Here is a 17,226-nt window from a genome sequence, read left to right on the forward strand (position 1 = left end):
GTGATTAAAAAGTAAGTTAGGTTTTTCTTCAATTGTTGTGTTCAAAAGTTAGTAATAAAGTAAGAATATATATTAATTTTTTAAACCTAACCAGTGTCCCTTAAGTGAATTGACACAAGATGTCAGAACAAGTATTAGAGCTGAGTGGGTCTAATATTTATTTATTTTTCTTTCTTTATAAAGAAATAAGAAATTATTATCTGACAGGAGCACCGTATCTATATCAATGGTTCTCAAAAAAAATTTTTGCGGACCACTTGAAAATTGCTGAGGGTCTGGGCGGACCACTTAATGATCTTTCCAAATGTTGTTTGTACCTTTAGACAACTATTATAAAGCAATATTTGGATAAAAGCTCTCTATAAAAAAAACTTAATAATAATTAACTATCCCTCTTGCATACATATTATCTGCACACACAGCTCAGCTTTAAGATGCTAAACAAATCTATGAGTCAACTAGAAATAGTCATGCTCTCACTGCAAATATTAATACAATATTTTCTGATACTGGAAAGTCTCGAAGATAGCTGGGAGTACTGGTGGTGTAGGGCCTGAGGACAGAGTCTATACAGCCAGACAATGCTGCTGTAAGAATGCCAATGCCTGAGATGATGGGGCGTCCAGGATTCCCAGGTTTATGGATCTTGAGTAGCAGATAGAATACCCCTGGTCGGGCTCCTGGGGTGTGTCTCTGTGGATTTGTTCCTCTGTATCTTTAGGGAGTTTCTTGAGCAGATGGTGCAGTTTCTTTTGGTACTCTTCAGTGGGATCAGAGTATAGTAACCTGTAAAATGTGTTGCTGGAGAGTGGCTAGCAGCCTTCTGTTCATAATCCAGTCTGTTCATGATGACTACCATTGACTTCCTCAGGAAACTACAATTCATCGGTGATCTTCCAGAAAACACCATCCTGTCCACTCTGTATGTAGAAGCTCTCTACACGAACATTCCATACAAAGATGGACAACAGGCTGTCAGAAACAGTATCTCCAGTGATGTCACAGCAAACCTGGTGACAGAACTTTGTGACTTTGTCCTCAGCCACAACCATTTCAGATTTGGGGACTATTTATACCTTCAAGTCAGTGGCACTCCTATGTGTACTCGCATGGCCTCACAGTATTCCAAAAATGTTATGGTAGACTTGGAACAACATTTCCTCATCTCTCGTATCCAAGTGTCCCTCCTCTACTTACGCCACACTGATGACATTTTCATCATGTGGACCCATTGGAAGGAGGCCCTTGAAGAATTCCACTGGGACTTCAACAATTTCCACCTCATCATCAACCTCAGCCTGGACCAGTCCACACAAGAGACCCACTTAGACTCATAGACTCATAGGTCAGAAGGGACCAATATGATCATCTAGTCTGACCTCCTGCACAAGGCAGGCCACAAGACCCTACCCATCCACTTTTATACAACCCCTAATCCAGGACTGAGTTATTGAAATCCTCAAAACTGGTTTGAAGACCTCAAACTGCAGAGAATCCACCAGCAAGCGACCCATGCCCCACGCTGCAGAGGAAGGCGAAAAACCTCCAGGGCCCCTGCCAATCCGCCCTGGAGGAAAATTCCTTCCCGACCCCAAATATGGCGATCAGCTAAACCCTGAGCATGTGGGCAAGACTCACCAGCCAGCACCCAAGAAGGAATTCTCTGCAGTAACTCAGTTCCCATCCCATCCAACATCTCCCCGCAGACCATTGAGCAGACTTATCTGGTGATAATCCAAGATCAATTGCCCAAATTAAACTATCCTATCATAACATCCCCTCCATATACTTATCCAGCTTAGTCTTGAAGCCAGATAAGTCTTTTGCCCCCACTACTTCCCTCGGAAGGCTGTTCCAAAACTTCACTCCCCTAATGGTTAGAAACCTTCGTCTAATTTCAGGTCTAAACTTCCTAATATCCAGTTTGTACCCATTCGTCCTCGTGCCTACATTAGAACTAAACTTAAATAATTCCTCTCCCTCCCTAACGTTAACCCCCCTGATATATTTATATAGAACAAGCATATCCCCCCACAGCCTTCTTTTGGCCAGGCTAAACAAGCCAAGCTCTTTCCTAGACCAGGGATCTGCAATCTACGGCACGTGTGCCAAAGGTGGCACGCGAGCCGATTTTTCATGGCACATGGGGCGGGCTGACCTGCTCAACCTGCCATCGCTCTGGGGTCCCCACTGCTGGCCCCTTACCAGCTGGGGTCCCGCCCGGTCGCACTCAACACCCGCTGCTGGCCTGGGGGAAGGAACCCCAGGCTGGCGGCGGGCTGAGACCCCAGCCAGCAGCCGAAACTCCAGAGAGGGGCAGGCTGAGCTGCTCAGCCTGCTCCCGTTCTGGAGTTTCCACTGCCAACTCCTGCCAGCCTGGGTCCTGCTGCCGGTCCCACTCAGTGCCAGCTGCTGGCCTGGGGGAAGGAACCCCAGGGTGGCAGCAGGCTGAGAGCCCAGCTGGCAGGAGCCGGTGGTGGAAACCCCAGAGTGGTGGTGGTCAGCCCGCTGCTGCTCTGGGGTTCTGGCCCCTTGCCAGCCGGGGTCCCCGCAGCCCCACTCACCTTGCTTCCAGTTGGAGTTCCAGTGCAGGCTCCCTGCCAGACAGGGTCCAGGCTTCCGGCCCTGCACAGCCCTACCAGCCACCAGCTCCACTCACCTCAGCTGCCAACCTGGGGTTCCAGCCGCTGACCTCCTGCCAGCCGGTTATCAGCTTATAACTCAGAAGCCTGTGTGCAGCTTAATGTATCTAAATAGGTGCCACCTGCCATTGGAAAACTCAGCAAGGAAAAGCAAGGGCGAGGATCACACTAAACTAATAAGATCTGCATTTTAATTTAATTTTAAATAAAGCTTCTGAAATGTTTTGAAAACCTTGTTTACTTTACATATAACAGTAGTTTGGTTATATATTATAGACTTATAGAGAGATCTTCTAAAAAACATTCAAATGTATTACCGGCACATGAAGCCTTAAATTAGAGTGTATACACGAAGACTCGGCACACCACTGCTGAAAGGTTGCTGACCCCTGTCTTAGACATTACAGTGCAAATAAGCGATGGTCACATAAACACCACCCTATACTGGAAACCTACTGACCACTATATTTACCTATATGCTTCCAGCTTTCATCCAGACCACACCACATGATCCATTGTCAACAGCCAAGCCTTAAGATACAACTGCATTTGCTCCAATCCCTCAGCTAGGGACAGAAAATGTCAGGATCTCTTTCAAGCATTCTTAAAATTACAATACCCAACTGCGGAAGTGAAGAAACAGATTGACAGAGCCAGATGGGTACCCAGAAGTGACCTACTACAGAAGAGGTTCAACAAAGAAAGTAACAGAACACCACTGGCGATCACCTACAGCCCCCACCTAAAGCCTCTCCAGCGCATCATCCAGGATCTACAACTTATCCTGGAAGATGATCCTTTGCTCTCACAAACCTTGGGAGACAGGCAGTCTTTGCTTACAGACAGCCCCCCAACCTGAGGTAAATACTCACCAGCAACCACACACCACACAACAGAAACACCAACCCAGGAACCATCCCCTACAACAAACCCTGTTGCCAACTCTGTTGACGCATCTACTCAAGTGACACCATCACAGGACCTAACCACATCAGCCACATCATAAGGGGCTTGTTCACTTGCACATCCATTAATGTGATATATGCCATCATTTGCCAGCAGTGCCCCTCTGCATGTATATTGGTCAAACTGGACAGTCTCTATGAAAAAGAATAAATGGACACAAAGCAGATGTCAAGAATTATAACATTCAAAAACCAGTGGGAGAGCATTTTAACCTTCCTGGACACTCAATTTCAGACTTAAAAGTAGCCATTCTTCAACAAAAAGACTTCATAAACAGACTTCCAGGAGAAACTGCAGAACTGGAATTCATTTGCAAACTTAACACCATCAAATTAGGCCTGAATAAAGATTGGGAATGGCTGGGTCACTACAAGAACTAATGTTCCATCAACTGTTGAGTGTGGGCCGTCCACACTGACGGAATTGGCATCATTAGCACTACAAAAAGTAATTTTTACTCTGTTGACATTCACACCTACTTGTGAGCTATTGGGAATAGGACACATCCACCCTGACTGAATCATTGACTTCCCACTTGGTAAGGCAACTGCCATCTTTTCTTGTGCTGCATATTTATGCCTGCCTACTGTAATTTTCACTCCATACATCTAATGAAGTGGGTCATAGCTCATGAAAGCTTATGCTCTAATAAATTTGTTAGTCTTTAAGGTGCCACAAGACTCCTTGTTGTTTTTGCTGAAACAGACTAACACGGCTACCCCTCTGAAACTTTTCTGGACAGGTGATTTCCATTAAGTTTTAGCAGAAGTTTGGGGAGAGCTGTATCTCCGCCTCCACAGCAGCTACCGAGCTGGGGCTGGGAAAGGGGTGTGTTTCTGTCTCTCTTTCCCCTGCCATAGCAGCCACAGTGCTGAGGCTGGAAAGGAGGGCTATCTCTTCCTGGCAGCCGCAGCCCTGGAGCTGGGGAAAGTCACCTCTTTCTCTGGCTGCCACAGCCCTGCATATCCTAAATTCCCCCCACCTCCTATTCTCACCCCAGTGCCTGCCTACCTACTGCCTATTTCCCCCACCTCACCCCATTGCCACCTCTCACCTATCCCCTATTCCCCCTAAGGCCACCACCTAACCTTACATGTGCATCTTCTCCAGGGTCCAGGCACCTAAATAGTGGAGCCAAGTCTGTGTGTCTCCACTAATTAGCTGGGCAGCCCTTCGTTCTTTCAACTATGGCTGCTCAGGTGTGCACCTTAGAGGGAACTATCGGCAAAGCATCTGAATGGAGCTTGTGATGGGTTGGATCACAGAAACTCCCCTGGGAGCTGCCAAATAATGTGCCAAGACTACCTCTGTTCCAGTTTTCCTGCCAGCTCAGGACTCCAGCACCCTGTCTTGCTGAGCCAGACACTCCCGTCTGCTCCAACACAGACCCAAGGTCTGAATTCCTTGCCCCAGATCTGCAGGCTTACATGAAAACAGCTCACAGAAGTGTGCTTGTTTTTAGCATTCAGATGCCCAACTCCCAATGGGGTCTAAACTGAAATAAATCCGTTTTACCCTGTATAAATCTTATGCAGGGTAAACTCATAAATTGTTTGCCCCCTATAACACTGATAGAGAGATATGCACAATTGTTTGCTCCCCCAGATATTAATACATACTCTGAGTTAATAAGTAAAAAGTGATTTTATAAAATACAGAAAGTAGGATTTAAGTGGTTCCAAGTACTAACAGATAGAACAAAGTAAGTCACCTAGCAAAATAAAATAAAATGTGCAAATCTATGTCTAATCAAACTGAATACAGATAATCTCACCCTCAGAGATGCTTCAGTAAATTTTTTTCCTCAGACTGGACACCTTCCAGGCCTGGGCACAATTTTTTCCCCTGGTACAGCTCTTGTTCTAGCTTAGGTGGTAGCTAGGGGATTCTTCCTGATGGCTTCTCTCCCCCTTTGTTCTGTTCTACCCCTTTATATATCATTTGCATAAGACGGAAATCCTTTGTCCCTCTCTGGGTTCCCACCTCCTCCTTCTCAATGGAAAGACACCAGATTAAAGATGAATTCCAGTTCAGGTGACACGATCACATGTCACTGCAAGACTTCATTGCCCACTTGCCAGCACACACATATGCAGGAAGACTTACAGGTAAAACACAGCCATCTGCAGACAATTGTCCTGGTTAATGGGAGTCATCAAGATTCCAAACCACCATTAATGGCCCATGCTTTGCATAATTACAATAGGCCCTCAGAGTTATATTTCATATTTCTAGTTTCAGATACAAGAGTGATACATTTATACAAATAGGATGATCACACCCAGTAGATTATAAGCTTTGTAATGATACCTTACAAGAGACCTTTTGCATGAAGCATATTCCAGTTACATTATATTCACATATTAGCATATTTTTATAAAACCATATAGACGGCACAATGTCACAGAGCTCGACCACAGTTTGAGAACCTCTGATACTGGGGTGAAAGTAACTTAAAGGACTTACCGGTACTCCAGAGTCCTGTGGAGGGGGAGAGGCCTCAACCGGAAGAGGCATGGCCTCTGTTGGAAGAGGTGAGGCTTTTAAATCTTGGGGCTTTTAAATCAGGATTTAAAGGGCTAGGGGATTCGGCTGAAGCTAGGAGCCGGGCCCTTTAAATCACTCCCAGAGCTATCAGCTGCAGAGGCGGCTGGGAGCCTTGGGGTTTGGGCAGGGGCAAAAGTAATTTATATTTCTTATCCATATGGTCCAATCGCAAGCAACCCACCCACCTCTCCTACGTACTTCATGGATCCCTCCCATTGCATGACATAGATAGAGAAAATAAAGCTACTATTACTACTATCAGTACTGTCTGTAATAAAACTTTACTATTGGAATAAGCCTGAAAAAGTGAAAATTCACTCTCACATTTTTCTCCGTGTCTTTCCTCCTCCTCCAGCCAAGCTGAAGACACTAGGCTCCGTGCTTTCTCCCTGCCTGGCACTCAGCAGCTGTAGGGGCTTCCCTCTAGCTTGCAGCTGGCAGCATGGAGCAGGGAGACTGGCTGAGGGAGGGAGAAGCCTGCCTCCTGCATAAGAACAGTTTAAACTCATCTGTTCCCTGCTCAGTTCAGTAATATTACAAAGAGGATCTGAAAACAGTTTGAACATCACAACCATGATCCTCTGCTGGGGAGGGAATGGGATAGATTTGAACTTGGAAATGGTTCCTGATTTTTATTGCATTTTTTGTGTGTAGGAGATCCCCTCATCCCAGGGTCAGAAAAGAACTGCCCCTGCCATGTTCACACACACCCTTCCTCTCCCTGCAACAACAACTGGGAATGAAATTAACAAGGATGCCAGAAATGGCTCCTAACGCTGGGGGCTGAACTGTGCAGGGAACATCTGAGTTTAAACTGTTCTTATGCAGGCAGCAGCAGCAGGCATCTCAGTCAGTCTCCCTACTGCAAGCTAGAGCCTAGAGGAGAACCCCTGGTGGGGGTGCAGGGCGGGGGGAGGAATGCAGAGCCTTGTCTGCAGCCTGGCTGGAGGAGGGGGAGGGAGGAGACGAGAAACCAATGTGACAGTGAGTTTTCCCCTTCCACCTGCTTTTATTAGCTCTGGATTTAAGCTGTGCAGCCAAATGCTTGTATTTGTTGTGTATATTAGTATTGAAGAGATCCCCTCATCCTGGGAGCAGAAAAGAACTGCCCCTGCGATGGTCAAACACACCCTCCCCCCAGCTACTGTGAATGAAATTAACAAGGATTCCAGAAACCACTCCTAACCCCAGGGGGCTGAACCGCTCAGGAAACAGCTGAGTTTAAACTATTCTTATACAGGGGGCAGGCTTCTCACTCCCTCAGGCAGTCACCTTTTCTTGCCGGTCCTCCGTACCAGCCCGTACTGGCTTACTTTCACCTCTGCTCTGATCTAAGTTTTTATCTGCAAAAAAACAAGAAAGTTTTCAGGCACCCCAGTAGCCTTGAAATCACGGTTAAAGTTGCCCCCCCAATCTGAAATGGCACCCCTGTCAAGCTGCTTAAATCTTTCTTGCTCTAAAACTAAGTACTGTACACAAAGTACACTCGCTAGCACTGCAGTGCCCGGAGAGCTAGATAGAGAGCCTGATGCAGCTCCTTGAATGACAGCTATGGCAGATCAGCGAGACGCCTTTGCTGATTCAGTTTCTCTCTCTCTCTCTTTTTAAACCTTCATTGTTTTCTCTCTTCATTTCCCTCTCTCCAGTCAGCCTCCCATCTCCTGACACTCTGTTATTATCTCTTTGTCAGCCCCCTAGTCCTATCATCCCACCCTCCCTACCACACACAGGGCATGGCCCTGCTCCCTCCCCCATAATAGCCTATGGGTTGGTTGAGCATAGTTTGGGGAGTGGATGATGCAGCCAACTTACTAGTACTGGTCCCATTTGTACCTCTGTACACCAGTGCAAGTCATTATAGGGGGAAGCAGGAAAGAACTGCTATCAAGGAATGTTCTTGAAATTATTCACCTCTGCCTCGATATGACACTGTCCTCGGGAGCCAAAAAATCTACTGTGTTATAGGTGAAACTGCATTTATCGAGCTTGCTTTGATCCACTGGAGTGCGCAGTCCCGCCCCCCTGGAGTGCTGCTTTACCGCATTATATCCAAATTTATATTATATTGGGTTGCATTATATCTAGGTAGAAGTGTACATCCCTCTCACTGATTAATAGAATGGATCTTGTCCATTTCACTCCTCCTGCTAAATATTTGGAAAGAGCCTTCTTGCTTTACATTGCTCAGGTGTGAATGATCACCACCTTATCATTGTCTGGTAAATTAATGTACCCAGTCCCACTTATTTTCCATTTTCTTTCCATTTAGCTTATCCCCTCTAAAGTAAATCTCTCCAGTCAAAAAAAAAAAAAATCGTGGCACTAACAGGATATTTGCTGCCATCCCATTGTTCACTCTGCTTGTGTGTTCTGCCGTTTCCCCCTTCCCGTCTATTTAGACTGTACATTCTTTAGGGCAGGGACAGTCTACTACTGTTTGTACAGTGCCTAGCACAATGGGGCCCCCATTCCTGATTGCCCCTTAATCACTGCTGTAATGAACATGATTAACAACAATAAGTGTTTTTAGATGTTACTTCTAGTAATGATCAATTTGATGATGATGCAACTTGATTGCATGACACCCCTGGCAGGGAAGGGATAGCTCAGTGGTTTAAGTATTGGCCTGCTAAACCCAGGATTGTAAGTTCACTCCTTGAGAGGGCCATTTAGGGATCTGGGGATTGGTTCTGCTTTGAGCAGGGGGTTGGACTAGCTGAGCTCCCTTCCAACTCTGATATTCTATCTGATAAGCACACAGACAGCAGTGCACCCAAAACCCTTCTCAATGCAGCATTTGTTGTGGATCACAAGAACAATCCAGGCATGTGGGAGACACACTTCAACCTTAAAAAGCCAACACAATTGCACCATATTCTTAATAATAAGATAGAGCACTCCTTTGACTGCCTCTTATGAAGTTCAGTCACTGACTACTCTGGTAGCTTTTGCTGTCTTCTTCACTGGCAAAGGAAATGAATCATTTCCCTCTGTGGATCTTCCGAACATTTGCCTTTGGTCAAGATGTAACATGAAGGTTTCTTTTAGAATTCCACTGTGGGCATGAGAAGTTACTGGTGACAGCTTAAAGCATTACCCAAGGGTTAGTCTTGTCATTACTGTTGATTTCCTAGAGCTTCAGTAAAACACTGGATCAATATTTGTCTGAAACAGTTTATCTATTTGCAGCTACATTCTATATGGTTCTGATCTACCTGATACTTTCTGCCTTCCTCATGCAAAGTAGTGTTTATTTTATATGCAGGGCTGGCTCCAGGGTTTTTGCTGCCCCAAGCGGTGGGGGGGAAGAAAAAAAAAAGCCATGATCAGCGGCATTTCAGTGGCAGCTCCACTGTGCCGCTTCATTTTTTGGCGGCAATTCAGCGTCTTGTCATTCCCTCCGAAAGGGACTGAGGGACTTGCCGCCAAAGAGCTGGACATGCCGCCCCTTTCCATTGTCTGCCCCAAGCACCTGCTTGCTGCACTGATGCCTGGAGCTGGCCCTGTTTTTATGAAGTGCTCCCACAATGCCACTAGCTCATTTATGCATTATTACTCCATTTCTGCATTGACTTTTGTGGTGGCTTCTTTTCAAGCAGGGAATTGCTTGGCCCTCTCCTTACAAGCACAAAGCCAGTTTGGATACTATTTCAGTTCAAGGCTTATTTACTCTTCCTGTTTGTGATCCTGGTAATCAATAAGGAGTCAGTGCTTTTGTCACTTACAGAGTTGTGCTGTCATCATGACCGTTCCCAGGCATGCAGCTGGCTTTTCAAAACACAACTGAGTTTACGTGTTATATGCTTTATACTGGAACATTAAGCAGTTTGTGTATTTTCACTAGTCATTTAGATGGAGAGAAATCTAACTGCTTGTTGAATATTGATTGCGCAACACACCTGTGCTATTTGTTTCTCTCACAAATATTCATTTTAGCCATAGCAGAGAAGTAAGATTTAAATATTTTGAACCTATAGTACTTACACTGTAAAACAAGATAGAACCCTACAGAGATTAAGATAGATGCTTTGATGATCTGGGGAATTTATACAATTATACAACTACTGTAGTTTGGAATTCCTCTGGGTAAATGTGGAATCTACCCTTTTGCTAACATAGGCTGCAGCAGGGACCCACCAGACCAGAGACAATGGAGAAAATTGTGAACCTTAACAATTGTACTCTGAATAATGGGTAGGGTATGGAGAGTGGCTGAAGATAGTTCCTCCAACTTGTCTGCAGGGAGCGGGTGGTGGAGAGAGCGGGAAATCCCTAAATGGGACACAGAAACAGAAGTGACAACACAGTATTTTATACAGGAGAAACAAGGGACAAGAAGCTTTGGACAGGACAGAGGATAAATTGGCTTTCATAAAAGGAGGAAGGGTGCTGATTAGCTGCAGCACCAACCAAGGTCAGAGAAGACAAGCTGGGTAGAGAAGGCTCCATGATCTTGAAAAGATGTCATGAGTTGCAGGGATAGGATCCCCAATAGCCCAGAGGTCTTTGCCCAAGCCCAAAGAACTCTCCAGAGCCAAGGGGGAGCAGAGACAGGGAAATGCTTATAGTTATGTTTATTATTATCTCTAGCTCTGTCATGCTGTTAAGCAAGAGCAATGGTGTTTTAGAATCCTGTGCAAAGTCTGGCCATGTGGCTGTTGGCTTTCCCTATCACATGACCTTGAAGAGGTAAGGTAAATCAGAAAGCTCACAGCTTCGGTAATTCTGGAAAACATGCAAGAGCTGGGGGGAAGGTTGGGAGGAGAGGCCTAGGCAATTGCCCAAGGGGGGTGTCAGCCACAATGGCTGCATCTGCAGTGCATGCCTGCAGGCCCAAAGTAATGGGCAGTGCCTAAAATCGGTCCAGCCCCAGCCAGCTGAGGGCACATGGGATACAGTGTTAGGAGTCTGTCTGATGAGTGTCCAGCAGAGGGAGCTTGACCAGATCTAAAATAGTTTCCCATACAAAAAACATTTTTTGCCACTATAAAAATAAAGTGTACAGTGTATTAGCTAATATCTGCAAGCAGGCATATGGTCTGGTAACCTGTTTAAACATATGATTATAAGCCTGAGTGAAAGGGACGATGAGGATGTTGTCAATAATGGGAGAGCAGCTGGGGCACGAGGAGGGCTTTGGAGGAGAGATCAGGATTTCTGTTTTGGCCTGTTGCAGATCCATTGTATGCCCAAGCCCACAGCTAGTCCCTTGGGAGTGACCCCTTTCATGGGCCAGGCCCCAGGGACCCAAACAATTCCACAGGGGCAGGCCTGGGGCCTCAAGACTCTGAAACTGGGTCTTTAGGCATCAGAGATCCCCAGCTCCAGCTCTGACTCCTTGTAGCAAAGCCAACCAAGCCAGACTCCTGCGGGAGACTTATGCTGTGCCCCTTCAGGGTGCAGTGCTCCCAGTGAGTATCTGTAGTGACAGCAGGCAGCCTTTTCAAAACCGGGTGACAATATATTAGTCACCTGGCAAGCAGAATGGGAAAGTCCTTAGGTTAGATAGAGGCCAAGGTTAAGATAGAATTCAGCATGGCCAATGCCAGGCCAGGGCTCCCTGGAGCCAGGTTGCTGTTGGAGCCATCTCTGTCCCTTTTTTCTTAGTCCTAGATGTGTGTCCTGTATCTCAGTGCTCAGTTCTTAACACAGCCACCTGCCACCTTTCCACTTTGTTCTCCAGCTGGATCCTTGCTTTGCTTCCCCACAGAGGGGTGGGAAGAAAACCTCCTTCCTTTTTCTGGTAGTGCTTAGCTCCAAATGTCTCAGCCATTGGGGTTTCCATTTCTTCAGGATCCTCCACTGATACGGGTCAGTTTCACCCAGCCCTTTAATGACCCCATTCATCCCAATTCAGACAGTTACATGACAACCTCCTCATGTCCCCTGCTCTGCCCCAAGAGCAGCTTTTAATCCTTTACACCCTGTGCATAGCAATGCAAAGCACAGAAGGAAACTGAGGCACACATGAGCATCATAAAAATATTATCAAAATTCCCACTTTGACACAGGGCAAAGGCAGGGCACCCAGGAAGAGGGAAGGATTGGAAGAGGGGGAAGACAAGGGAGGAATGGAACGGGTCTGAGAGTCACCAGTGAAAAGGCAGTAGATGATTAGATGAGATCATCCAGAGAGAAGAGGAGGGAGCCAAGGAGTGAACCCCATGGAAAGAGGCAGGAAGAGGAGGACACTGAGGAGTCACTGAAAGATGCTAGTCCATAGATCATTCACACAGTGTTGTCACTGGAAAGAAGTTAAGGCAAAAGCATTGCAGTACAGTGTACCAGCACAGCTTGGCCCATACCACATGGGAGATAGTTAGTGGAATCTGGCTTGAAAGTCTCTGGGTAGTGAGATGGAGTGTGCACATTCAGCATGGGTTACACATCCCCCTCTGCTTGATCCACAAAGGATAAGTCTGCAACAGCCACAACCTAGGGGTCTTTGCCCTGTACCTCAAGCTGTAGCAGTCAATGCTTCAGTCCTGGAGGTCTCAGGTTCCATCCCAACCAAGATGACAGCTGTTAGAGAGCATTGCAGGTCAGCAACCACCTTAAGAAGTGGAAGGAAAGCCTGATCTTCTGTTTAGGTCGCCTTTACCTTGGCATACAATGATGTGCACAGAGGCAAGAGTGCCTTGGTTGCCTCACTCCATGAGTCTGGCTTTTCTGAGCAGTTCCCTATTCAATATGTTGCTTGCTGACAGTCTTGCTATTGAAAGCTAGATAAACAGGACTGCTGGGGCGTGAGTCATAATTCATGACCAAAGTATCCTAGTGGTGTCAAATAGTTGATACCTATTCAGAGCTAAATGCTGTAGAATATCCTGCTAACTGGAGAAAAATAAAATAAAAAAAACATTGTAAGGGGCACAAGTGAGGTATGTCAGCACTGTCTGAGTTGGAGTTAGTGGCCTTTTCCTTTGCAGCCTCACAGACAGTCCAAGCTTGCTCCATTTGAAATTAGTGGTAAAGCTCCTGTTGACGTCAAACGGTGCAATATCAGGCCAGAGCTCTGCTAAAGGTGGGGAAATGGGCTGTTGTAAATTAGCATGTACGTTAAGTGGCATAAAATAATTCAGAGGGCTAAATATTCAACCATGGACTGAGCTAATCAAGTCTGGACCATGTAAATGGATTTTGGAAGTGTGATAGACAGCTCTCTCACTTTCATACTCATTTACTTGTCAGCACTCATTATCCAGAGTTACACCCATGCATAGATTGGCAGATAATGAGTACTTTGATTGCATTTATTTGACACTCAGGAGCAAACTTTCAAAGTGGTGACCTTCCTTTTATAAGTTCAAGTTGGACAGCAAAACTTGAGTCTGCGTTCTTGCACCAGCAGTTAATTTGTGAGTACAAAGCCAAGCACATCTACCTCTAAGTACCCAGCCGATGATAAAAAACAGATTGTTAATGGTGCATATACTTAGAATTAACAGCTGCAATTATTCTGGGGGCATTTAAAACTATCCTGGACAAAACATTAGTTAATGTACAATAGACAGCAAGCGTTCATGGGCACAGAGATATAAAAGATCTACAGTATTTAGAATCCAGAGTGTCCAACTTCTATTATTCTATGTGTTTTTCAACATTTCATTTTTCAGTAACTTTATATGGACAAGTCTTAGTTGCTCTATTTATAAATCAAAAATGCTTTTTTATTGCATGGAATTTTTTCTTTCTATGGTGTAATTGAAATTGTCTGAAAGACCTAAAATTATACCCTGACTTACAATGTTTATTTCACTTTGTCCATTTTTCCAGAGTTCATCTTTCCCTTTCACCCCTGCACCCCCCCACACACACACGAGGGAGAAAAACAGAAGGATGAGCCAAAGGAAAATTGAATCCAGGGTAGGACTGTGTGCCTCCAGTTGGTTAACTCTAATGGAAATGTAAATAACTTAGAGCTGGGTGGGAAATGATTTTCCCATCCCATGAAAATTTTTGAGATTTCAAAAGATTTCCCATTTTGCATGGGGACAAAACCAAGACTTTCCCATATTTTTCTTGGGGGCAAGAGGCAGCCCCATCCCAGAACAGATCCCCTGGAAGTCAGGGCACTCAGCTGAGATGTAGAAGTCTCCTGGTTTCAACTCCCTGCTCTGCCTGATATGGGGAAGGAACTTAAACCCAGGTGTTTCACGCCCCAGGTAGAGCCCTAATAACTGAGCTGCTGGCTATTCTGGGGACTCTTTCTCTCTCTAAAACTAGAAATTTCATCCCAGACCTGAGAAAGTTTCCCAGCAAAAGTTTCATTGAAACTATTTCCTGCCAAAAGTTTTTTTACAAACAACCATTTTGTCAAAAAATAAAACAACCACCTTCCAACCAACTCTAAGCAAGGACCCATTTAAATAAAGTTTGGCAGCTGAGGACAGTAAACAATTCCTAAAAGACTTTCTTTAGAGTTCCTTTTCACGGTGTACGCAATCTCCAGAAGTAATTGCATTTCTTGACATTTTCCATGCTTCATTATGGGCTTAATCACAGTCCAAACACACATCTGATTTTTAATACACAGCTTATTTAATGATAATCAGAGCTCAGACCTTTCCATAGGAAATGAGCCATCATTTACAATTTTGTTAAATTTTAGGGAGTGGTGGGGGGGGAGAGGAGAAATAATCCTCAGAATACTAGATTGCAACTGACCCTTCCACATGTGCATTGGGTGGGGAAGGGAGAGCCTTCCACCCTGGCGTGGCTTATATAGGAGACAGCCACAACTACAACTGCAAAACTCATGAAACAGCAATGAAGAATACAGTTTCTCTTTTGCCCTGTGAGAGAAGCCAGCAAAAGATGAACTTAACTCTTTGCTTTATGTGTTAATCTTCTCTGAGTAGCTAAACATAACTCATGATAGCACAGCCACCCTTCAGGGGTCAGTTCTCAGCTTCAATGTTTGTTCTCAGTGCAGTTGAAAGGGGAGCAGGAAAAGTGCCTTTAAGCCCTCTTGCAGAACGGGGTATCCTGGACCAGGCAGCATGCTGTGTGCTGCCATTGTACCCTCCCTCTCTGACACACCACATCCACAGAACAGGGGGAAATAGGTGGCATAGATTCTTCTGCTTCCTTGGGTGTCCCTTTAAGGGTGCTTTTTTGCACTGCCTTTGCATCAGCCCAGGGACTTAAGGATCTGGTCCTCACTTTGCCACATGGATAAAAATCAGTTGGCAAAAAAGAAAAGAAAGACTGTTGTATAGTTGTTTTTGTATTCCTAGTGGAACTTATCAGTGAAATGATTAGGCTTATGTGTTTGCTGATGAAGCATTTTTATGAACAACTAACAGGCTGCATATTAAAAACAGCCTTTTTGATAACCCCTGTTCTAAAAGTTCAGAATTTCTACCAAACCATTCAGTGAACAATATTTTTATCACTCCCACTACATAAAACCATGTTATCAGCATTATTGTCTCTCCAATGGCATTGCAATGTTATCTGCAGCCCTTCAAGGTCAGCAGCCTAAAGCCAGCACCATTTCATCTGGACTGATCGCATGCCAAGAGAGTGCTTATTAGTTGCACTGAGTCTCAGCATGTTGGCAAGAGCCTATTTGTAAGACTTTCTGAAGCAATAGGTGTAGAAAAGAAAGTATTTTGGAAGTGCTTTCCCGTATATGTCCAAGTATTGTGTAGAGTCCAGCTTTAAAGTTTGTTTTCTCATTTCTCAGATCTTGCTTTGCTCATTTTTATATTAGACATATGAATACAGTTTTTTCTATTGGTGCCTCACCTTATGCCCCCTCTTTATAACTCTAAGGCCTGGGCTATGCTACAAGCTTAGGCTGATGTAAGTGGCCTTCTAGCAATCGCCCCTGTGTGACTTGTTTCTGCCCCACCATACATTGCCAAAGCTTCCCAAAAGACAAGGCGTTGGATGGTGATGGGTTGCAGACTGGGATACCTACCCATGGTGCACTGTGCATTGACACAAGCACTCCTGGTGAGTAGGTGCAGCGCCGAGGCAAAGAGCCAAGTGCGTATTGCGGACAAGTGATGCACTAACTGCTGCAGCTTTATGCGGGTGTAATGTGCGTTGCTCAAAGTCCATAGTGTAGATGCGGCATCAGGAACAGCAGCAGAGTCAGGAATGTTGCCTTATATGCAGGGCTGGCTCCAGGGTTTTTGCTGCTCCAAGTGGCAGAAAAAAAGAAAAAGAAAAAAAAGCCACGATTGTGATTGGCGGTAGCTCCACCACGCCGCTTTCTTCTGCAGCAGCAATTCGGCGGACGGTCTTTCCCTCCGAGAAGGACCGAGGGACCTGCTGCTGAATTGCCACTGAAGAGCCCGACGTGCCACCTTTTCCCCTTGGCTGCCCCAAGCACCTGCTTCCTGTGCTGGTGCCTGGAGCCGGCCCTGCTTATATGAACATTGGGAAAGCCAGGGTCTGAGCGACCAGAGAGAAAGTTCACATGTGGCCCAGGTAAAATGAGAGCAGCCTCTTTGAGGTCCGATCTGTTTACAAGGTTCTAGTTCAGTCAGAAAAATCCTACCCAGCAAGGAGTCTGGCTACATTCTTTTCATGGAGTCTGTAAGTAGGATGAAATCCAGTGGAAGCAGACAACTCAGAAAGGACAGCTCCCATGGGCGGTTCAGGCTTCTGGTTAACATTCAGAACCCCTTTTTAAGGTTCTGAGCCTGACTAGGTTCAGTCACACCTGATTTCTTCCAGTTGCAACCTCTTGTTGGCATTTTACCCCTTAAAAGAAGCATGCAGATGTCTAACTTAGCAGCACCTCTTCCTCAGGGAAGTCACTAGAGTGGAGTACAGCACTGCTGCAAACACCTCTCCAAGGATCATGGAATGACTTTTATACCCAGTCACAACCACCCTCCACAATTTTAATAATGCCCACCACCATCCAGAAATCACATACTGATAGGGTGACCTGATGTCCTGATTTTATAGGGACAGTTCCAGTTTTTGGGTCTTTTTCTTATATAGGCTCCTATTACCCCCCACCCCACCCCCTGTCCCAATTTTTCACACTTTTTGTCTGCAGGAGCGGCGCCAGGGCTTTTGGCGCCCTAGGAGGGGGTCCTTCCACGCT

This window comes from Gopherus flavomarginatus, chromosome 1 (genome assembly GCF_025201925.1).
Source record: "Gopherus flavomarginatus isolate rGopFla2 chromosome 1, rGopFla2.mat.asm, whole genome shotgun sequence".
Lineage (NCBI taxonomy): Eukaryota > Metazoa > Chordata > Testudines > Testudinidae > Gopherus > Gopherus flavomarginatus.